This window comes from Dromiciops gliroides, chromosome 2 (assembly GCF_019393635.1).
Source record: "Dromiciops gliroides isolate mDroGli1 chromosome 2, mDroGli1.pri, whole genome shotgun sequence".
In the NCBI taxonomy this organism is placed as follows: domain Eukaryota; kingdom Metazoa; phylum Chordata; class Mammalia; order Microbiotheria; family Microbiotheriidae; genus Dromiciops; species Dromiciops gliroides.
The window spans coordinates 225,606,601-225,631,253 of record NC_057862.1 but is presented as its reverse complement, the minus strand read 5'-3'; positions in this window follow the sequence as shown (position 1 = coordinate 225,631,253).

The following is a 24,653-nucleotide window of genomic DNA, read 5'->3' as shown; positions in this document are numbered from 1 at the left end:
GTTTTTTTTTTTAAGAAGATAGGGAATATTTTAAATAGAAAAAAATTGACCACTTTTTTGGTCTCTAAGTAACATTAGGTATGACCTTTAAAGTTACAGCTTTCCACTACTCTTTTCAGCCCCAGAAGCTTATATTTAATCTGATCTTTATCAGCTCCAAAGAAAACCACTACATGTATAAATTTTAAAAGGTGACAGCAAACACATTGGAGCAAATCAGAATGCAACTAGAATTAGATGGATATCTAATTGACAATATGCCACCACATTCTTGATTATGGAGATGACAGCTACTTTTTATTTTCTAATTTGACTAAAAACAAGAGAGAAAGGTAACCAGGAAATAAAGACCTAGAAAATACTTGACAGAACAGATCAATGGTGATGTGATAATGAGTCAAAAAAAGTCATTGCCTTAGTTCACTGACTATTCAATAATAGAAGCATATCCTCGATTAACTAAAACTTAATTGATCAAAATTCTCATTTTCTTTTTTTTTCTATGCTTGACTCTGAGGGAAAAAAACACCAATAAAATGCAAAAAATGAATTTTTAAAATGTACTTAAATAAAAAAATTTCCTTGTTATGCGGTCAATAAACAAATGTTCACAACTCCTTTGTTTCACTTAAAAATATATACACATGGGGCAGCTAGGTAGCACAGTGGATAAAGCAGGGGCCCTGGATTCAGAAGGACCTGAGTTCAAATCCAGGATTAGACACTTGACACTAGCTGTGTGACCCTGGGCAAGTCACTTAACCCTCATTGCCCCACCAAAATATATATATATATATATATATATATATACACATACAATGTTTACCAAAAGTCTTACTGTAGTTTTAAACTATTATGTGCATATATGTGTCCATGTATATGTGTGTGCCTCTCTGTATTACACAAATATCTACTTGTCACCCACCATCTCAACTATGGTTCCAGAAGCTGTAGCATGTGCAACAGCCAAACTCCAGTAAAATTGTCTGGCCAGATAGGCTAAACCAGGTTGAGGATAACTGACAGGCTTCAGAGCCATCAGTGAATTAGGGAAATGACTATCTGAAGACTTCCTCTGGCAAAATGGAAGGATGAGAACAATTTGTTCAAATGGCCATTAAGTCAACTGAAACAGGTGCTTTGGAGTGCTTAGAGCTTAGTCAGGCATGGAAGACACCAATGTTATCTGTTCTATATTACTAGTCATCTTGATTTTTATCTTGCCAAGTGATTACACTGGAAGAGAAAGGTTGATATCTGTATAACTCTACCTCACTTAAATCTAATTCACTCACAAGTCAAGATATTAACCTCATGATGTCATTGGTCCTCTTTGGAAATGAAGGATGAACAAAAATTATAAGTATATGTCTGTTTGTATCTATGTCTGTGTGTGTGCATGTATATGTGGATGTGAATATATAGACAAATTGGAATAAAGTTGTAATTCAGTTGCTTTAGGGAGCTACTGATTAGGAATTGCCTCTACCAACACCAATAAGCAACTCAACTTATACTCTGAGAGATTTTCTAGGGCAGTGAGATATTATATTACTAATCCAGGATCACACAGTTTCTATGTGTTAGAGGAGAACTTAAACGTAGCTATTTCTGACCATAACACTAGCATTTTATGCACTATTCAATGCCGTTAACTGTAAAATGTAATAATTAATATTAGCATGCATGTGGTATTATTAGTTATAATAATACTTCATATTGGTTACAAAATTGGTAAACTTATTTTACATTTGTGTAATACTTTTGTTGTTTTAATTTTAATATTATGGCATCTAGTACTTCAATCATCTCCTGCACGTGTATATGTAAACTCCCAAATCATGAATGTATCATCTCCAAAACTACATACACAAACATACATGAGAGATTGGATTGTTATTTGATTGAACTGAATTGAATCCAGGAATATAATTATGATATCTATGGATACATCAGAGTGAAAAAGAGCATTAAAGGAGGAAGAATATATATGTTTGCAAGGGATATATGTATACATAGATATGTCTATGTATGCATATATCTATGTATGCATATATGCATGTATGCATGTATGTGCTATCTATTAATTTTTTGAAACAGATGAGAAAAGCCCAGTTTAAAATATAAACCCAGGGGCCTTTCTAATTTTTTTTATCTGTAGCATTTTTATCATGTTCTTTAATACTCTGGCATTAGCAACTTCCCCACCTCTATGCATTTCCTCATGTCTTATGTTCAGATATCATTCCTTCCTAATCTTCATCTGTTGAACTCTATTTTCTTTTCAAAGGCCCAGATCATATTCTACCTCCTCCAGTTTTTCTGATTTCTCTATCTTAAAGTAATCTCTACTTCCACAAATTTTCCTTGAGTGACTTATCTTGATTTTTCATTTTCCCTTACTATTGTGTACCCTATATCATATGCTGTATGCATGTCATAAAAATTAGATGATATGATTCTTTATGACATTTTTAAAAGCTTAATGTCCCCAGAAACCAGCACAGTGCCTTCCACATAAAAGACAGTTAATACATCTGTCGCATAGAAGAAGTAAGGCAAATTCAGAAATAATATTCATAGCAAAGCCTCCAAGTGCTTTCTTAGAAGCATGTAGTAAACATATTTAATAATTTCATCCTAGAAAAATAAAAGAAATACAAAAATATAAAGATCATATATACCTGAAAAATTTATTATTTTGTCATGGACCACTTCCCAAGTGAAAATTCCCTCCTCCATTTCAAATCCCATGCCTTCTGTGACTTAGTTGATCAATACTAGTTCACTGAGACATTTAAGAGTTAAGACACTTTCTCAAGTAACACAGGTATTAAGTATCAGTGGTAAGAATAAGTGACAGAAATAAAAATGATATAAATAATAAATTAAATAGGATCATACATTTAGAGTTGGAATCTGCCTCCTAGTTCAGCCTCCTCAATTTGCAGTTGATGAAATGGAGGATTAGAAAAGTTAAGAGATTTGCCCATGGCCATATGGCCAGTAAGTGTGAGAGGTGGGATAACTTTATGCTATGAGATATTGAATTTTTTTAAGTAAAAAATGATGAGGCAGTAGATAAGATTGTTGGCACACTGAAGTTCAGAAAGGCTGAATCCTTTAAATTTTCTCGATATACTTTGCAGTTTGATCCAGGTTATTAACACACCTTTATAAAGAATGATTTTAAATACATACATATATATATATATATATAAACTGATGCTTGCTATATAAATCTGCTTAAATAAGGATCTCTAAACAATTTTTCTAGGAATATTATTTCCTCTTTATACCACACATCATTTCTTCTGTTACTGGGGAAATAGCCTTTATTTACTAGAATTAAAATTTATTAATCACTTGGAGAGTATTGTACTACCAATTTTTCCAAAATCCTATATACAGTGGGATCATCACAACAATCCACTTTTCTGAAATTTTCCAAGAGAAATCTCAAGAATTTCTAGAAGCACTTTAAGTGTTACAGAGGGAAATGTAGATGCTAGTATGCCATTTTTTATGGTGTTAGAATATAAATCTATACACAGGGTAAAGTGAACAGAACCCGGAAAATAATTTATACCATAACAACAACAATGTAAAGAAAAGAAACTTTGAAAGACATGAGAAGGTTGATCAAAGAAATGACCAAATAATATTACAATGATAAAACCTGCTAACAACATTCTGGCAAAGAGGTTATGGTCTCAAAGTGAAGAATGAGGCATTTATTTTTGGCCCATAGTTAGTTTGTAGGAGTTTGCTTTGATTGACCATGAATAATAATTGCAAAGGTTCATTTTTTGTCCTTTTTTAAAATAAGGGGATGTGGGGAGGAGAGAAAATAAAGTCCTGCTAATTGAAAAGTTCAAAAAATAATTATACACACATGGATAATGTGTATGTATACACACACACACACATGAATATGTGTGCATGCATGTGTATGTGTACACAAATACATACAAAGAGAGAGAGGGAGGTGGGAAAGAGTGCGTGTGTGTCAAGAGGAATTGTCTTTCATTATGCATAATGACTGACAATATAGATCATTTTCTTTTTCAAAATAATTGCTTGGTCCACAACTATGGATTTGTCCTAAGGCTCAGCAAGAACAGAATAAGTATATTTTCAAAAGTATTTTCTAAAGTGCTTAGAAAAGGGCAAAGCTGCCTGAGTCTGGGGTCCAATAATGGTCCAGAGTATTTTTAAAATGCTCTGGATGTCTAAAAACCCAAAACATATTTTTACCCTCAGCACTTTTTCCTTTAATTTGAAAATGCATGTATTCAAAAGGAAATTTAATCTTCTCCTTTCTGATTTATTTACACTAAAATCATTAAAATGCTGCTTTGTAAGAGTCATTTAATTTCCAAGAAACCATATAAGGATTCTTTATAAGCCTTTTTAAACTCTCTTTTCTTAAAAACAGGAAGTTATATTTTTGCCAAGTGTAAATGACCTTGAACACCATTGGATGAAATTAAGTTGGAAAAGCCTAACCTGAAATTCTTGAGTGAATTTTAAACTTGGCAAAATGTTTTCTTCTGCCCTAAAGGGGTTGGGAAATTGATGAAGTGGAGAGATAGAGGAAGTGTGTTCCAGGTGGCATAACCCATATGCTAGAGTTATCACATTAACAGTAGTTATATTTACAAAAGTGATTCATGTTAAATACTCTATAACACTGGGGGGAAAATATCCTAAAAGGAATTGATTTAACAAGAAGGCACACACCCTTCCCTGCACCAAAATGCTATTCTTTCACTTCAAGTGATACTCTTCTAATTCCTTATGTAATTTTTTGAAGCAGTAAGATGAGTATTACTAAGTTTTTACATTTATTTTTGTCTTGGAGAGATGGGTCCTTCAGAACCACAGAACTATAGAAGACTCCTCTATCTAGTTTATTAATGTTAACCCAGATCAAACCTTTCAACCTTATTTCTATTATATACTTCTCTTTCTCTGAATTCCTTTTGAATCTATCAGTGTCATCTAGTTTAGGATTATTTTTTCTCAAAACTTTCCCTCACTCCTATGTCTCCTTTTTTTCTGCAAATAAATATTTTGTCCTTGGGGTTTGTTTTATTCATATTTCTTTGATGAAAGTTTATTCCTATAGCCTCTTCTGAACACATCCTAATCCTATAAGTTATCTGTTAATTCATGTTGTTAAACCTTTTTTTAAATCTTCATCATGAGTGATGCAGATATGATTTGTGCATCCTTATTTTCCACTCCTCTTTATAATGATTTTATTCTATTCCCCCATAATTCTTTTCTCTTTTACACCTAAATAAATTACTTTCCATTCTCTACTTATATATGTAATTTGTGTGGCATAGTAATTAACTGTTTCTTAAACATTTAATAAACTTGATCTCTAAATATTTCTGGACTCCCTCTACAGGTGCACATGCACGCACACACACACACACACACACACACACACACACACACACACTTTGGTCATTCTTTTATAATGTTCAACTTAATCTTCTGAAAATTTTGTTAATGTCCTTGTATCTATTATTAATTGGGGGGTTTTGTAGGTAATCATCTATTTTCTTTAATTTTTTTACTATGTTACCACAAATTTATGAATGGTAGGTTCTGATAATTCATATATTTCTCATCTCTAGTTTCTTTCTGTCTTTTGTGTCCCTTCTTGCAAGATTGTACTTATATAACTTTCTTGAAATTTTCTGCAAGCTAAACATTCTGCTTATTTCTGATGGGGGAGGGTAGCAGAGACTAGAATTTCTCAACAAAATTAGATTGAAGATCCATCTTTTTGCCAAAGGTTAGATTCATCTTTCCCAGATTCAAGGTAAAGTGGATTGAAATTTGAGATCATCGCCCCCCCCCCCTTAACATCTAAACCATCTTTGAATGGAAAATGATCTCATTGTGTTCTTTTGTATGTTCTACTGCTCCAGGAGTTGCCTTATGGAATTTTTAGAGGTATGTGGATGGATCTGTTGGGAGCTCCAAGAGGCAGAATCTTTCCTCCGCCATCTTGGCTCCCCTTCCACCCCTACAGGTATCTCTAGGGAAATTCTCACATCTCTGAAACTGTAGGATATATAGAACTTAAATTTTCCAAATCCAATAACAAATCAAAACATTTGATGGAAGGCAACACAAACTCAGTTGAGGACAATACCCTCAAACTGCCTACATGTGAAGCCTCATGAGGGAAGATGAATTGGTCCCAAGAACAAAAAGTCTTCCTGGAAGAGCCCAAAAAGGATTTTAAAAATCAATTGAGAGAGGTAGAAGAAAAAAATAGGGAGAGAAATGAAAGCAAAACAAGAAAACTATGAAAAAAGAATCACCAGCTTGGAAAAGGAAGCACAAAGATTGACTGACCAAACGGAAAAAAAAAAAAAAAAGAGCATAATTTCACTGAAGAAAGCAATGCCTTAAAAAAAAATGCATTTGGCCAAATGGAAAAAAAGGTGCATAATCTCATTGAAGAAAACAATGACTTAAAAATTAAAATTGGACAGGTGGAAGATAAGGAATCCATTCATGAGACACCAGGAATAAGTCAAGCAGAATCAAAAGAATGAAAAAATAGAAGAAAATGTGAAATACCTCATTGGAAAGACAACTGATCTGGAAAACAGATCGAGGAGAGACAATTTGAGAATCATTGGACTGCCTGAAAGCCATGACCAGAAAAAAGTATCTAGACACCATATTCCAGGAAATTATTAAGGAGAACTGCCCTGATATCATAGAATCAGAGGATAAAATTGTCATTGAAAGAATCCATCGATCACCTCCTGAAAGAGACCCCAAAAGGAAAACTCCAAAGAATATTGTAGCCAAATTCCAGAATTATCAGGTGAAGGAGAAAATACTCGAAGCAGCCAGAAAGAAGCAATTTAAATATCATGGAGCCACAGTCAGGATTGCTCAGGACCTGGCAGCTACAACATTAAAGGCCCACAAGGCTTGGAATATAATATTCCGGAAGGCAAAGGAGCTTGGATGGCAGCCAAGAATCTATTACCCAGCAAAACTGAGCATTCTCTTTCAGGGGAAAAGATGGACATTTAATGACATTGGGGACTTTCAATCTTTCCTGGTGAAAAGACCAGAACTGAATAGAAAATTCAATCTTAACATATAAGACTCAAGAGAAGTTTAAAAAGGTAAACAGAGGGGAAAAAAAGGTTACTCAATTAGGTTAAACTGCTTATATCCCTACACGGGAAGATAATACTCATAAATCTTAAGAAATGTAAATGTATTTGGGCAGAGAGTAGGACTTTACACAGAAGGTATAAATATAAATTTTCTTTGATGTGATGATATCAAAAAAAAATTAAGGGGTTTTAAAGGGAGTCTATGGGGAGGAAAGGAAAGGGGAGGTGGAATGGGATGAATTATATCAGATGAAGAGGTGAAAAAAAAAACTATTACAAGAGAGGGAAAGAAAGGAGGGGTGAACATTGTTTCAACCCTATTCTCATTAGATTTGATTCAAAGAGGGAATAACATATATGTTCATTGGGATAAAGAAACTTAGCCCATTCTTTAGGGAAGCAAAACAGGAAGGGAAAGGGGCAGACTGATAAAAGAGAGGGCAAAAGCAAGGGAGAAAAGGGTAAAGAAAAGAGAGGGGGGTGATAAAACAGGGAGGGCAGATTGGGGGAGGAAGGGGTAAGAAGTAAAAAATTGGTGAGGAGGAATAGGGTGAAAGAAGGGAGGAAAGAACAAAGCGGGTAAATAGAATGGAGGGGAATAGACAGTCAGTAATAATAACCGTGAATGTGAATGGGATGAACTCTGCTATAAAATGGAAGCGAATTGCAGAGTGGATTAAAAACCAGAATCCCACAATATGCTATTTACAAGAAACACAGAGAGATACACACAGAGTAAAGGTAAAAGGCTGGAGCAGAATATATTATGCTTCAGCTAAAGTCAAAAAAGCACGGGTAGCAATCCTTATCTCAGACATAGCACAAGCAAAAATAGATGTCATTAAAAGAGATAAGGAACGAAACTATATCTTGCTAAAAGGTACTATAGATAATGAAGTAATATCAATATTAAATATGTATGTGCCACGTGGTATAGCATCCAAGTTCTTAGAGGAGAAGTTAAATGAGTTTCAAGAGGAATTAGACAGTAATACTATACTAATCGGGGCTCTGAATCTCCCCCTGTCAGAATTATATTAATCTAGCCGAAAAATAAATAAGAAAGAAGTGTGAGAGGTGAATAGATTACTAGAAAAGTTAGACATGATAGATGTCTGGAGAAAATTGAATGGGGATAGAAAGGAATATACATTTTTTTTCAGCAGTACATGGCACATTTTCAAAAATTGACCATGTATTAGGGCACAAAAACATCATAGTCAAATGTAGAAGGGCAGAAATAGTAAATCCTTCTCAGATCATGATGCAATAAAAATTACATGTAAGAAAGAGCCAGGGAAAAGTGGAATGAAAATCAATTGGAAACTAAATAATATCATTCTAAAGAATGAATGGACCAAACAACAAATCATAGAAACAATCAAAAACTATATCCAAGAGAATGACAATAATGAGACAACACACCAAAATCTATGGAATGCAGCCAAAGCAGTGCTTAGGGGACAATTTATAGCTCTAAATGCTTACATGAATAAAAAAAGAGAAAGAGGAGATTGATGAATTGGGCATGCAACTTAAAAAGCTAGAAAAAGAACAAATTAGAAATCCCCAATTAGATACTAAACTAGAGATCCTGAAAATTAAAGGAGAAATTCATAAAATTGAAAGCAAACAACTAAGAGCTGGTTTTATGAAAAAACCAATAAAATAGATAAAATATTGGTTAATTTGATTACAAAAAAGAAAGAAGAAAACCAAATTACCAGTATCAAAAATGAAAAGGGTGATGTTACCACCAAGGAAGTGGAAATTAAATCAATAATTAGGAATTATTTTGCCCAACTGTATGCCAATAAATTTGACAATCTAAATGAAATGGATGAATATTTACAAAAATACAAACTGCCCAGGTTAACTGAAGAGGAAATAAAATCCTTCAATAAACCCATATTAGAAAAAGAAATTGAACAAGCCATTAAGGAAGTCCCTAAGAAAAAATCCCCAGGGCCAGATGGGTTTACAGGTTTATTTTACCAAACATTTAAAGAACAATTAATTCCAATATTATAGAAATTATTTGGAAAAATAGGTGAAGAAGGAGTTCTACCAAATTCATTTTATGACACAAATATGGTGGTGCTGCCAAAACCAGGCAAAGCAAAAACAGAGAAAGAAAATTATAGACCAATTTCCCTAATGAATATTGATGCTAAAATCTTAAATAAGATATTAGCAAAGAGATTACAGCAAGTGATCACCAGGACAATACACTATGACCAGGTGGGATTTATACCAGGAATGCAGGGCTGGTTCAACATTAGGAAAACTATTAACATAATCAACCACATCAATAAGAAAACCAACCAAAATCATATGATTATCTCAATAGATGCAGAGAAAGCTTTTAACAATATAGAACACCCATTCCTAATAAAAACACTAGAGAGCTTAGGAATAGGTGGAGCTTTCCTTAAAATAATAAGCAGTATCTACCTAAAGCCTTCAGCAAGTATTATATGCAATGGAGATAAGTTAGAGGCCTTCCCAATAAGATCAGGGGTGAAACAGGGTTGTCCATTATCACCCCTATTATTTAATATTGTACTAGAAATGTTAGCTTTAGCAATGAGAGAAGAAAAAGGAATTAAAGGAATTAGAATAGGCAAGGAGAAAACAAAACTATCACTCTTTGCAGTTGATATGATGGTATACTTAAAGAATGCTAGAGAATCAACTCAAAAATTACTTGAAACAATTAACAACTTTAGCAAAGTAGCAGGATATAAAATAAATCCACATAAATAATAAGCATTTCTATACATGACCAACAAAGTCCAGCAGCAAGAGATAGAGAAATTCCATTTAAAGTAATCATAGATAATATAAAATATTCGGGAGTCTGCTTGCCAAGACAAACCCAGGAACTCTATGAACACAATTACCAAACACTCTTCACACAAATCAAATCAGATCTAAATAATTGGAAAGACATCAATTGCTCATAGGTAGGCAGAGCTAATATAGTAAAAATGACAGTACTACCCAAATTAATTTACTTATTCAGTGCCATACCAATCAGACTACCTAAAAATATTTTATAGAGTTAGAAAAAATAATAACAAAATTCATCTGGAAAAACAAAAAAACAAGAATATCCAGAGAAATAATGAAAAAAAATTCATAGGAATGTAGGTTAGCGGTACCAAACCTGGAGCTTTACTCTAAAGGAGCAGTAATCAAAACTATCTGGTACTGGCTAAGACATAGAGTGGAGGATCAATGGAATAGGCTAGGCATAGGAAATGCAGTAGTAAATGACACTAGTAATGTAGTGTTTGATAAACCGAAAGACTCCAGCTTCTGTGATAGATACATGATAGATTGATTGATTGATTGATTGATTGATAGATGATAATCCAAAGGCATATTGTGCTATGTAACATGATCCATCCATTGGGGAAACTATAAAATTATCTTTTTCATAAAGAATTATTATTGGTTTATCTTCTCTAAAACTATGGTACTTTTAAAAAATATCCTATATTTCTAAATTTTTACTGTTTCCTTTTTATTACTAATAATAGCTGATATCTATATACTGCTTATGTATACATTTCAATATACAATTTTTCTCTCTTTCTATCTCTATATCTCATTTCATCATTTTAAAAATCTCTTGCTTATGTGCTAGGTTTATATTGAGATGTTTTCCTTTGGATATTTTGCCTTTCATACATTTTTTTTTTTTTGGAGCCAACACCTTGCCTCTGATTTCTCTCCTAATTACTGGCAATTTCCCCTTTCATTCACATTTCTTTCTTCCTATCCCCCAAAATTAGGTATCCTGAACTTTGTTAGTTTGAAGAATGGAGTTACCTCTGACCCACCTATTCTGGGCCACCCAGCCAAGTCATAACATTTCAGCCTCTTCCTATCAAGATCCTTCTCTGTCACCTTAGAGTTACCTGATTAGCATTGCAGAACCGGACTTTGGTGCCCTTACCGGGAACTCTATCTTCCTTGTTTCAATGGGGATGATTTGATGCCTTCCCTTTTTACTTAAGGTTGTAATATGAGACAACCACTCTGACCTTATTTTAGGCCCCATACAAGTCCCCTATATAGTCATGTCACTGGTATCAGCTGAAGATGATCCATGATAATGAGGATCATTTTCTTGTCTGAGATTTTCTTTTCTTTTTTTTTTCCATAAAGGTATTTTATTATTTTGAAATTACATGTAGAAATAGGTTTCAACATTTGTTTTATAAGATTTTTATTTTCAATTTTTCCCTCCCCCTCTCCAAGACAGCAAACAATCTGAAATAGGTTATTTATGTACAGTCACATTAAACATTTCTGCATTAGTCATGCTGCGGAAAGAAGAATCAGAGCAAAAAGTAAAAACAAAAAAAAACAAAAACAAAAAAAATAGATATAGTAAGATTCAATCTGCATCTAGATTACATGTTTTCTTTCTCTTTTTTCTAGATTTGGAGAGCATTTTGCATAATGAATCCTTTGGAACTATCTTGGACTGTTGTATTGCTGAGAAGAGTCAAGTCTATCACAGTTGATCAACACATAATGTTGTTGATACTGTGTACAATGTTCTGGTTCTGCTCATTTCACTCAGCATTAGTTCATGTAAGTCCTTCCACATTTCTCTGTAATCTGTCTGCTCATCATTTCTTATAGCACGATAGTATTACATTACATTCATATACCATAACTTGTTCAGCCATTCCCCAAATGATGGGCATCCCCTCAGTTTCCAATTCCTTGCCACCAGAAAAAGAGCAGATATAAATATTTTTGTACATGTGGGTCATTTTCCCTTTATTATTATCTCTTTGGGAAAAAGACATAATAGTGGTATTTTGGGGTCAAAGGGTATGCACAGCTTTATAGCCCTTTGGGCATAATTCCAAATTGCTCTCCAGAATGTTTGGATCAGTTCACAACTCCACCAACGATGCATTAGTGTTTCAGATTTTCCACAGCTTCTCCACCATTTATTATTTTTCTTTTTTTGTCAGATTCGCCAACCTGAAAAGAGTCAGGTGCTAAGTCAGAGTTGTTTTAAGTTGCATTAATCTATTTAATAGTGATTTAAAGTGGGTTTTTTTCATATGGTAATAGAAAGCTTTGATTTCTTCATCAGAAAACTGACTGTTCATATCCTTTGAACATTTCTGAATTGGGAAATGACTTGGATTCTTAGGAATTTAATTTAATTCCTGATATATTTTAGAAATGAGGCCTTTATCAGGAATACAGGCTATGAAAATTGTTTCCCACCTTTCTGCCTTACTTCTAATTTTGGATCCATTACTTCCATTTGTACAAAACTTTTTAGTTTATTGTAATCAAAACCATCAATTTTACATTTCATAATATTCACTGTCTCTTGTTTGGTCATAAATTGTTCTCCTTTCCATAAATATTAGGAGTAAACATTTCCTTCCTCTCCTAATTTACCTATAGTATCACTTTTATGTCTAAATCATGTATCCATTTTGACCTTATTTTACTGTAAGGTGTATGATGGGGGTCTATACCTAATTTCTGCTATACTATCTTCCAGTTTTCCCATCAGTTTTTGTCAAATACTGAGTTCCTATCCCAGAAGCTGGAGACGTTGGGTTTATCAAACAGTAAATTACTAAAGTCATTTACTACTGTGTCTCTTGTGCCTTACATATTCCATTGATTCACCACTCTACTTCTTATCCAGTACCAAATAGTTTTGATGACTGCCCCTTTATATTAAAGCTTCAGATTTGGTACAGCTAACCCACCTACCTCTTCATTTTTTTCATTAGTTCCCACAATATTCTTTTTTGTTTTTGTTTTTGTTTCTGGTTTTTTTTTTTTTTTTGCAGGGCAATGAGGGGTAAATGACTTGCCCAGGTTCACACAGCTAGTAAGTGTCAAGGGTCTGAGGCAGGATTTGAACTCAGGTCCTCCTGAATCCAGGGTCAGTGCTTTATCCACTGTGCCATCTAGCTGTCCCCTCCAATAATATTCTTGACCTTTTGCTTTTTCCAGATGAATTTTGTTATTATTTTTTTCTAGTTTTATAAAATCATAGTTAATATGATTGGTCTGGCACTGAATAAGTAAATTATTTTAGGTAGAATTGTCATTTTTATTATATTAGCTCAGCCTATCCATGAGCAATTTCTATTTTTCCAATTACATAGATCTAATTTGATTTGTGTAAAAAGTATTTTGTAATTGTGTTCATTGAATTCCCGAGTTTGTCTTGGCAAGTAGATTCCCAAGTATTTGATATTGCCTAATGTTATTTTAAATGGAATTTCTCTTTCTATCTCTTGCTGCTGGTATTTGTTGGTCATGTATAGAAATGCTGAAGAATTATTTGGATTGATTTTATATCCTGCAACATTGCTAAAGGTGTTACTTGTTTCAAGTAAATTTTTAGTTGATTATCTTGGATTCTTTAAGTATACCATCATATCATCTGCAAAGAGTGATAGTTTTGTTTTATTTCCTCCTTGCCTATTCTAATTCTTTCAATTCCTTTTTCTTCTCTGATTGCTAACACTAACATTTCTAGTATAATATTAAATAATAGAGGTGATAATGGACATACCTTTTTCACCCCTGATCTTATTGGGAAGGCCTCTAACTTATCTCCATTACATGTAATTCTTGTTGATGATTTTAGGTAGATACTGTTTATTATTTTAATGAAAGTTCCACCTATTCCTAAGCTCTCTAGAGTTTTTATTAGGAATGGGTACTGTATTTTGTTAGAAGCTTTCTCTGCATCTATTGAGATAATCATATGATTTTGGTTAATTTTCTTATTCATATGGTTGATTATGTTTGCTTCTTACCACTCCATCCCCCAATCTGCCCTCCATTCTATCAGCCCCCTTCCCTTTTGTTTACCTTTTTTCCCCCTGCTTCTGCTCTCCTTTCTTTCAGTGTCCCCCTTTTCCCCTTACCCTTTTACTTCCCTAAGGAATAACCTAAATTTGTTTATCCAGTTGAATGTATATATGATTCCCTCTTTGAGCCAAATCTGATAAGAGTAAAGTTGAAACAATGTTCATCCCTCCCTTCTTTTCCTCTATCATGATAGGGTTTTTGCAACTCATCATGTGTAAATAAAAAACATTCCAGGGGGCAGCTAGGTGGTAGTGTGGATAAAGCACAAACCCTAGATTCAGGAGTACCTGATTTCAAATCCAGCCTCAGACACTTGACACTTACTAGCTCTGTGACCCTGGGCAAGTGACTTAACCCTCATTACCCCACCAATAAAAAAAAAAAGAGTCTAAAAAACACTCCACCTACCCTTTCCTCTTCTCCCTATAACCTCCTTTTTTACCCTTTTTTTACATCATCCCATCAAAGGCAATTTATATTTATACCCTCTGTCTATATTCCTTTTGTCTGCCCAAATAGATATACATTTCTCAAGAGATATAAGTATTATCTTCCTGCGTATGGTTGTAAACAGTTAAACCTTATTTAATACCATTTTCCCCTGTTTACATTTTCAAACTTTTCTGGGTCTTGTATGTTAAGATCAAATTTTCTATTCAGTTCCGGTCTTTTAATCAGGAAACCTTGAAAGTCCCCTATTTCATTGAATATCCATTTTTTCCTCAGAAAGAGAATAATAAGTTTTGCTTGGTAGTTGTTTCTTGATTGCAATCCAAGCTCCTTTGCCTTCCAGGATATCATATTCCAAGTCTTGTGATCTTTCAATATTGAAGTTGCCAGGTCCTGTGCAATCCTGACTGTGGGTCCATGATATTTAAATTGCTTCTTTCTGTCTGCTTGCAATATTTTCTCCTCCATCTGATAATTCAGGAATTTGGCTATGATATTCCTTGCAATTTTCCTTTTGGTGTCTCTTTCAGGATGTGATTGGTGGATTCATTCAGTGATGATTTTATCATCTGATTCTATAATATAAAGGCCGTTCTCCTTGATAATTTTTTGGAATATGGTGTCTAGACTCTTTTTCTGATCATGGCTTTCAGGCAGTCCAATAATTCTCAAATTGTCTCTTCTGGATCTATTTTTCAGGTCAATTGTCTTTCCAATGAGGTATTTCACATTTTCTTCTATTTTTTTTTCATTCTTTTGATTCTGTTTGACTGAATCCTGGTGTCTCATGGAGTCATTAGCTTCCATCTGTCCAATTCAAATGTTTAAAGCATTGTTTTCTTCAGTAAGCTTTTGCACCTCCTTTTCCATTTGGCCAAAGGAATTTTTTTAAGGAATTGTTTTTTCCAGTCAATCTTTGTGTTTCCTTTTCCAAACTGCCGATACTTTTTTCATAAGTTTCTTACATTGCTTTCATTTCTCGACCCATTTTTTCTTCTACCTCTCTCAATTGATTTTTAAAATGATTTTGAGCTCTTCCAATGAGGTTTTTTGGCCTTGAGACAAATTCATCTTCCCTCTTGAGGCTTCACATGTAGGTAATTTGAGAGTATTGTCCTCATCTGGGTTTGTGTTTAGCTCTTCCCGGGCAACAGAGAAGCTCTGAATAGTAAGAGCTCTTTTCTGTCTCTTACTCATATTGCAGCTCATTTCTTTAAAGTTGAGGTCTGATCCTGGGACACAAGGTTCACTGTTTCAAGCTTCTTGTGCTGGGGAATAGGGGCTGTTTCACTGGCTTTCTACTCTGAAGACACTATGGCTTGCAGATTTCTCACCATCCTGGGCTTGATCCCTGTGCTTACTCCCTGCACTTGCTCCAGGTGCTGGGATTCCCAGGCCCACTTGTGCCTATCGTGTGGGTAGCCCTCCAACCAGCAACCTGCCATTTCAGCTGGTGCTGGTGAATCAGAAAACTGGCCCACTGGGCCACCAGCTTGCTGAGCCAGGATAAAGGGGCCTCAGTTGCTCTGCTGTGGCCAATAGCTTCCTGCTGACTTCACCAGAACCCCTCTGTGCTGTGCTATTCTGTCTGCAATGTGCTGTGCTTCCCTTTTGCCTGAGTGAGACTGATCTTTCCTGAAGTCTTCTAAATTATCTCAAGTTAGAAGATTGTGTCTCTCTGTCTTTTTTAAATTTCTATAGTTTCAGAGTCCATTTAGAGGCTTGATTTAATGTTGCTTTTGTGGGAACTTGGGAGAGCTCAGGCAACTTCCTGGCTTCTCTCCACCATCTTGGCTCCACCAAACACATTTTATTTTCTTGAGTATGGTCTGAGTAAATCTCCTTGATTTAACCAATTTTCTTTCTCTGTAGTTCTTGTATCAGATGAATTCCCTTTGACATCCTCTTGACATACTGAATCTCTAACACCCTGTCAGGACACTATCTTCCTAAATAATCCCCATACAAAAAATTGTCTCAACAGTCACATGTACCTCCCAAGATTACTCTTGAGATGTGTAGAGGTCAAAGTCTAGACCCCTTTCTTGAGAGGAGGGAATCGCTCTCCCTTGAGTCTCATGTATTTCAGTTTCCCTTCCTCCCCCTACTTTATAAGTAAAGCCAATAGAGGAGGAGCAATGGTTATTAGGGCCTGACTGGCTCCCTGCTCAGAGTAAACTTAAAATAAAGAGAACTGAGCCCTTGTGTATTTAGATTCCTTCAGGCATGAAAAGATTTTCTCCTCCACATTGCCTTGCAATTCCAGATATTCTCACTCTCTCTCTCTCTCTCTCTCTCTCTCTCTCTCTCTCTCTCTCTCTCTCTCTCTCTCTCTCTGTGTGTGTGTGTTTATCTCTGTCTCTGTTTGTCTCTCTGACTGTCTCTGTCTCTTTATTCCTCCTTTTCTCTCTCCCTCTTCCTTTCTTTCTACATCTCTCTCTCCCTCTCCCTCTCCCTTTCTCCTTGTCTCTATTTTTTTGTCCCTGTCTCTTTCCCTTTATCTATGTCCCTCTTTCTTTCTCTTAATCTCTGCCTCTATCTCTCTTTCTAGGTCCTTCTCATCTCCTTTCCCTCTGTCCCTCCATACCAGATACATATCCACACTATAGAACTTAAATTTTGGTGCTCTTATTCAGTTAGCTATACACTCTCAAAATCACATATCACTCTAAACTTTGAATGGTAGGTTTGTCATTATCTGGACCTGTCATTTCTAACCCTTCATAAGTACTATAGCCACTAATATAGATAAATGCTAAAGAAGATAAATTAGCAATCCTTCTAACTCTTTTCTGCTCATCAGAATTCACCATACGGTATGATATGATCTATTGATGAAGAGGGCAGAGGTTAGAAAAATACTCATGTCTGACAGCATTATTCTTTTCTTTGCAAACTAAGTTCATAGCAATAAAATCAGTGATGTTAAGCATGGAAAATATTAATGATACTGGCAATTATATGACAATAAGTCAAGTTTATGGCTTTGATTTTTTTTTTAGTATTAGAGTTGATGACAATCAATATGGCTATATGTTTGACAGGAAAATATAAATCCAGCCAAGGGTATGGGTGTGGGAAGAAATTGCTCTAACTTTTTATCCAAACACAACAAGTAACTACATGCAACTAGTGGAATTCTGGGTCTGAAATGAGGAAAGAGAAGCTAGTAATCAATTAGACACAGAGGCTGACAATTTATAGATAATGTGATTTGCCTGCTGTTACTAAAACTGCTGAAAAGGGAGCTAAAATGCAAGTTGCATATCTGGAAGAATGATTTGAAACAATGTAGTGGAAAGGAAAGAACTATAGAATGGGACTTAAAAGATGGGTTTCTAGTCTGGTTCTTTGGTGAATTAGCTCAGTAACCACGTGTTAGCTGCTTAATCTCTCTACCCTTTATTTTTCATAAAAAGAGACAGAATAGGGGGCGGCTAGGTGGCGCAGTGGATAAAGCACCAGCCCTGGATTCAGGCGTACCTGAGTTCAAATCCGACCTCAGACACTTGACACTTACCAGCTGTGTGACCCTGGGCAAGTCACTTAACCCCCATTGCCCCGCAAAAAAAAAAAAAAAAAGAGAGACAGAATAACTAAATAATTTCTGCAATTCTATAATTTCATTTTAAGAATTGGACACAATGATGGTATAATTCCCACTGATTGCCAGGCACTGTGCTAAGTGCTTTCCAAGTACTATCTCATTTGAACCTCACAAATCTGGGAGATAGATGCTATTATTATCCCAAATTTAAATTTAAGAAAACTGAACCAAATAGAGATTTAATGACTTTCCAAAGATCACCCAGCTAGTAAGTATCTGAGACCATGTTTGAGTTCAGGTGTAACTGATCACAGATCCAGTTTTATCTGCTGACCACCTAGCTAACAGGTTAAATCACTTTGCTAAATAATTGTGGAGAGAGTGGTGAAGATTCATGGCAGGCTGGAAATCATAAGGATTTCAAGTGTATTTATCTACTTCCAATGATGGCCTTTAAAGGATGGTTTGGGGCAGCCCAAATTAGATACATGACAGATAGGTGGTCAGGTGAATAGAGTGCTGGGCTAAAAGTGATTGAACAAGTTAGGGTACAGTATAAGAACCTCTATATAGGGCTTTTCTCATCGTCCTTGTTTTTCCTTCATTCTTGAAGAGATGATGTCATGACTTGTAGGAATTGGATTTAAGTGAGGGAGGACTTTGTAAACTCACCAGCCTCACTCTCTCCTTGAGAGCCATCTGGATCTACCTACCTCCATAGAAACAACTTACTTCATAATCTAGGTTCAATATCATCTCTAAATTTGCTATCAGTCCCTGGCTTCTGCTAATCCCTATTCCTTTGTATCCCTTCAGATATACAAACTTCTTCAGTCTTCAAAAAACTATTTGTCCTCAAAATTAATTTTTGGAGGACCTGAAGCGATGACTGATGATTTCCAAGAAAAGAACACGTAAAACATGGGCAGCTAAGTGGCACAGTGGATAAAGCACTGACTGTGGATTCAGGAGGACCTGAGTTCAAGTCTGGTTTGAGACACTTGACACTTATTAGCTCATGTAATTCCTACATTCTGAAGTTTATAATACTTCCCTATTCCCTCACAAATAAAGTTGAGACTTCATAGTCTGGCATTTAAAGTCTTCCACATTCTGGTGTCATTCTTACCTTTCTAATCTTTTATTCATAATTTTATAGATTTTGTTCATTTGTATGTATATCTAAGTTGGACAGCATAGTGGGACTATTAGTTGGTTCTAGAGGTGAAAAGGAGTAGGGAAGCTTTCCAGAAATGGCAAAACTATATTTATTACTGGCATCAAGCTTCTCAAGAAAGTAAAGAACCTCATTGAATACTAGGATTTTACCATTTTTGCTGGGTGGAGCACCACTGCCCCCAAAATAAATAAAGATAAATTTCACAGAGAAAATATTAGACCATTTAGGTTGTGTGGTAAAATATGAAAGTTTTTAACAGTCGGTTAGGATAACTGAAAGACGCCAGTTTTTCAAGGACCACCCTTTTGGGGAGGAGATGAACAGTCCCGCCAAGCAGGCAAAAAGCCTACTCCTGTTCTCTCCACCCCGGAAGTCAAGAGCCCGGCAGGCAGTCTGACATGCGCAGCAGGCAGACTGTTCATCTCCTCCCCAAAAGGGTGGTCCTTGAAAAACTGGCGTCTTTCAGTTATCCTAACCGACTGTTAAAAACTTTCATATTTTACCACAGTTAGGTTAGAGTAGGCTAAAACATATAATGAAATAGTAACTCCCAAAAGAACAGGAATAAAGGATATTATCAAGGAATTGTATGGCAAAAAGATAAGTTGGGCTGGTTATTTGGGAAGATTAAAGAATGACAACTAAAGAGTTGGAATGATCTACTTGTGCCCTCCCATAATGAGTAGAAAGCAAGGAAACCCTCTGGCACACTGGATAGATTCCCTGTGTCAAACTTCAGTGAGAATATGAAATTAGGGACTGTCTTGTCTAAATTTTATATTTTCTTTCAGTCTAGTACATTATATACACTAGAAACTATCAAATGTTTCTTGGATTATTTTTTTTTAATTTAAAACATGAGTGAACAATCAAACAGTGATTAAAAGCTGTAAATAAATTTTCATTAATAGGAATTTTATGATTGCCTATATAGGTTAGCACTCTTATTGCCTATGCAACACAAATGATTAGCAGGCTGAAATAATTTAGATTAAAGAAGAAATTTGATGGTGAGTAGTTATTGAATGAAATATTCTCTTCAATTTCTTGAGAAAACGGTACATATTGAGGCAAAGGCATATATATGAATACATTTTGTGTCTCGTGTTTTTCAGAGAAATGCCCAGTCCAAACTTTAAAAAGGACACTCAAAAGATGATCACAAAAGATAACCAAAGGTCAAGTTCTATATTTCATTAGTACCAACAACATATCAACATTATTTTTCAAATGCATTTAGCACAACCTCTGAGGAAATTTTGTGAGAGGACATGGTTCACAATGGATGGACAAGTATGAATGCATTCCAGTCTTCCATCTTGGGGGAACAATAATATAGATAAATAAACACTACTGGAGTACCAGAGTATGTTTTGTGTACTTCTTGCTGAGAAGAAACACATATATTTCAAACTAGTTCCCTTAAAAAAAGACTTCTGATTCAAATCTCAGGCCTATTAGTTTCAACCATGGTCACACAAGTAATTATTTAACCTCTCAGCACTTCAGTATCCTTTTGTGTAATCACACACATACACAAATATAAATGCATATATATGTGTGTTGGGTTGTGTATAGATATACATTGTTATTGTTTAGTCATTTTTCAGTTGTGTCCAACTCTTTGGGACCCCACTTTAGGTTTTCTTGGGAAAGGTAGTATAGTGATTTGCCATCTTTTTATCCAGCTCATTTTACAGATGAGGAAACTGAGCCAAATGGGGTTGAGTGACTTGACCAAAATCACACAGCTAGTAAGTGTCTGAGGTCATATTTGAACTCAGGAAGAGGAGTCTTCCTGACTAAGTGCAGCACTCCATCTACTGTACCATCTAGATGTCCTACATATGCACATATATGTATATATTATATACATATGGAATGCATATATATGTATTGTATACATATATATGTGTGTATATCTGTCTATGTATCCATCTTTATATGTCTATCTCTAGAGATGGAAAGACAGATAGAGAGATAGACAGACAGACAGATAGACTGATAGAACTATAGCCATACCAGAACAAAAGTCTCATGGTCATGCTTACCACAGTTATAATAAGATGCATTATGCTGTCTGTAGCTCTCAGAAGTTGAATATCTGCATGGGTCAATGTCTAGAAACTTGATTTTTCCCTTTTACATACCAGACCCCTGTGCTTCAGAAATTCTGAGCTCTCTTTCTGAGAGATGATTTTGGCTTAGCTGATTTCATGGTTCCTGCATTTAAATTACTGGGTCACTACACAATGACCCCAGATACATCTTCTTTCTAAAGCCTTCATGTTTAACTAAGACTGGTATCTTATTAAGTTGCCTTATAAGAACTGTGAATTACAACTCATGTTTCAGATTCATGATTTTTGAGTTTTACTGCATTTAAAATAAGCATTCAGTCTTTCTCTTCTCTTGACCCTTTTACTAACACTGAAATTGCTTCCCTTGCTTTAAACTATTTATTTTAAACTTAGTGTACTTTCCAATGATTTCCTACTTTAAGCAATGTGTTTTTAAGTTAATTTTGTTTGCATATTTGCTCTTTAGTTATACATGCATTATTGTTAAACATGATTGTTATTAACATATGCATTTTTGTCCTAGTGGATTTGTCTTTTTCTCAATTCTACCTCACTATATAAGCAGGCATTCCATAGAATGATAAACAGGTCACTGTTTTAGATTAAAATCAACTTCTTAATATGACAAGTAGAAATCAGCCAATGACATTTTATAAGTGCCTACTATATTCCAGTCACTGTGCTAAGTGCTGGAGATCCAAAGAAAACCACCCAAAGGCTCTCAAGGAGCTTACAGTCTAATGAGGGAAACAACATGAAAAGAACTATATACAAACCAAATATTTACAGGATAATTTGGATATAATCTAATAACTGTGAAGGCTTCTTATGGAAGTTGAGAATTTAACTGAAACCTGTAGGAATCAATGGAAGTAAGGAAGTAGAGATAAGGAGAGAGTTCCAAGTATCGGGGAGAGGTATAGATTCAGAAGTTGGAGTATTATATTCAAGGAACCTCAAGGAGCCAGTGACAAAGAGTACCTAGAGAGGAATAAAGTGTAAGAAGATTGGAAAGGAAGAAAGGAGCCAGGGTTTTGAAAGTCAAGCAGAAGGATTTATTTTTGATCCTGGAGGGAGCAAGGATCAACTGGAGTTAGTTGAATGGAAGGAGTTGTGATATAGTCAGAACATTTAGGGAAGGTCAAGAGTTCAGTTTTAGTTTGAGGGCATGTTGAGTTTAAGATGTCTATGGAATCTCTTATTCAAGCTATCTAATGGTCAGTTGGAGATATGAGTCTGGAGGTTGGGGATGAGGTTAGTGCTGAACAAATAGATCTGAAATTCATTCACATAGATATGATTATTGAAACCATGGAAGCTGATGAAAATATCAAGTAAAAGGACATGAAAAGAAAGGACAAAATGGCTTAGTATAATCTCGCTTTTAAGGGGCCAAAAATTAAATTATCAATGTACACTTGTTCACCTTGGAATTTAGTCATAGCTACAAATCAGGACTTGATTTATTCTTGTTTCATTGATTTCTAGACAAGAAAACAATGAAGATGATGTTAATAGTGAAGATTAAATGTAGAAGTGGGATATGTGTATGTTTTTTGTAATTTTTCCCAAAGAGGCAATTTTTAAATATTTGTTAGCACATGACTAGCCTAATATGACTGCTGGAAATAGGGAAATCCAATTCACCTCTGCTAATTCTGATTTTAGTGTTAGAAAGTAGAATGTGAATGGAATGCAATGTTATTGCTCTATATGAAATTATAAATATAAAAAATATGGCGAATTTTAAGAAGACTTGCAATAACCTCATGCAAAGTGAAGTAAAATGAATGAGGTAAACTATGCGCAATTACTGCAACAATGTAAAATGGGAAAAACAAAAATTGACTCTATGTAATGACCAAGTTTGCTACAGAAGAAAACATAAACATTTTCTCTTCCCTCCCTGCCTTTGCAGATGTATTGGAACATAGGAATTAAATAGACATAAAAATCAGGCTTAATTTATGTATTGATTAATTTGAGTAGTTTTGCTAAAGTATCCCTTATATCTCACACCACTATCATGTTTTCTTTCTTTTTTGTTTGTTTGTTTGTTTGTTTGTTTTGGAGTGGGAAGTTGTTTTCTATAGGAAATAGCTCTCTCAGGAGAGGAGAAGACATATTTGGAAATGAATCTATTGCAAAGAAAAAAAGATGAAGACATTATTAAATGAAGCAAAGCAGGACAAAAAGAATGAAAAAGTGATTGTAGGCAAGCTGCTTTACTTCAGTGAACCATGGTTACTCATCTGCAAAATGAAAATATTATACTCTGTTAGTTCATATAGTTCTGAATCTGTGACTGCATGATTTCCATGTTTTAGCCAAGGCCTTTAATTCTGGGAAATGCCTGCCCAAGTTCTATATTTGTGATTCCGGAGAGAAGCTAGCACAGCTGGTTGGAGTGACTTGAAGCCCTGAGAAATATGTAAAGGGAAAATGATGAACCTATGAGAAAGAATGGAGAAATGGCTTTTATTATAAAGAAAGAATACTTCAAGGAGCAGAAATATGAGAGAGAAAATGGAAAGAAGTTGGAAAACTCTAATAATGTTTTTTGTTGCTGTCAAAATGCAAAAGGACAAGTGGATAGAATTGAACTTGTTAAAGTCAAAGTGTCATTTTGAAAAGCATAGAGTGTTTATTTCCATTCAGAATTGATGCCAGCACTCCCTTCTAATTCTTCTAGCTTTCTATCACAGAACAACCCAGGAACATGAAGCATCTTGCAACTCTGATTGCAGGCTTTTCCTCCACAGTAAGTGAATGAAAGCTAGTTATGAATGGTGAAAGAAGCAGTTGGGGGACCAGAAGAATGTGTTGTGGGCAAAGACTGTGTATGTCCTTTGGCCTAACACCTGGGAATATTTTTTAAAGATATAAATGAAGAACACAAACATCCCAGAATTTAAGAGTTGGGAGCCTGGTTGACATTTATTACCATTTTCTCCCCAATCCTAACAATTTTTTTCTGCAATATGATCAACAAATTGTTATCCAAAGTTTGGCTAAAGGCATATAAGTATGGGGACACTTGTCCTCCTTTTGGATAAATCTAATTAATGGGATTTTTTAAAAATAGAGCCAGAATCTGCCTCTTTGTTACTTCCAACCATTGACCTTAATTCTGGCCTGTGAAACTAAGCAGAACTTATATCTCTGTCTCAACAGATACAGATAGATATAAATGTAGCTATAGAGATAGTGATATATTTATGCATATATACATATATATATATATCCAGATACAATTATATAAATTGATATGTAATTTTATATTAAAATCTTTAAGATATTTGAAGACATCTTTCACATTTCCCACCCCAAATGTCCCTTTCAAAATA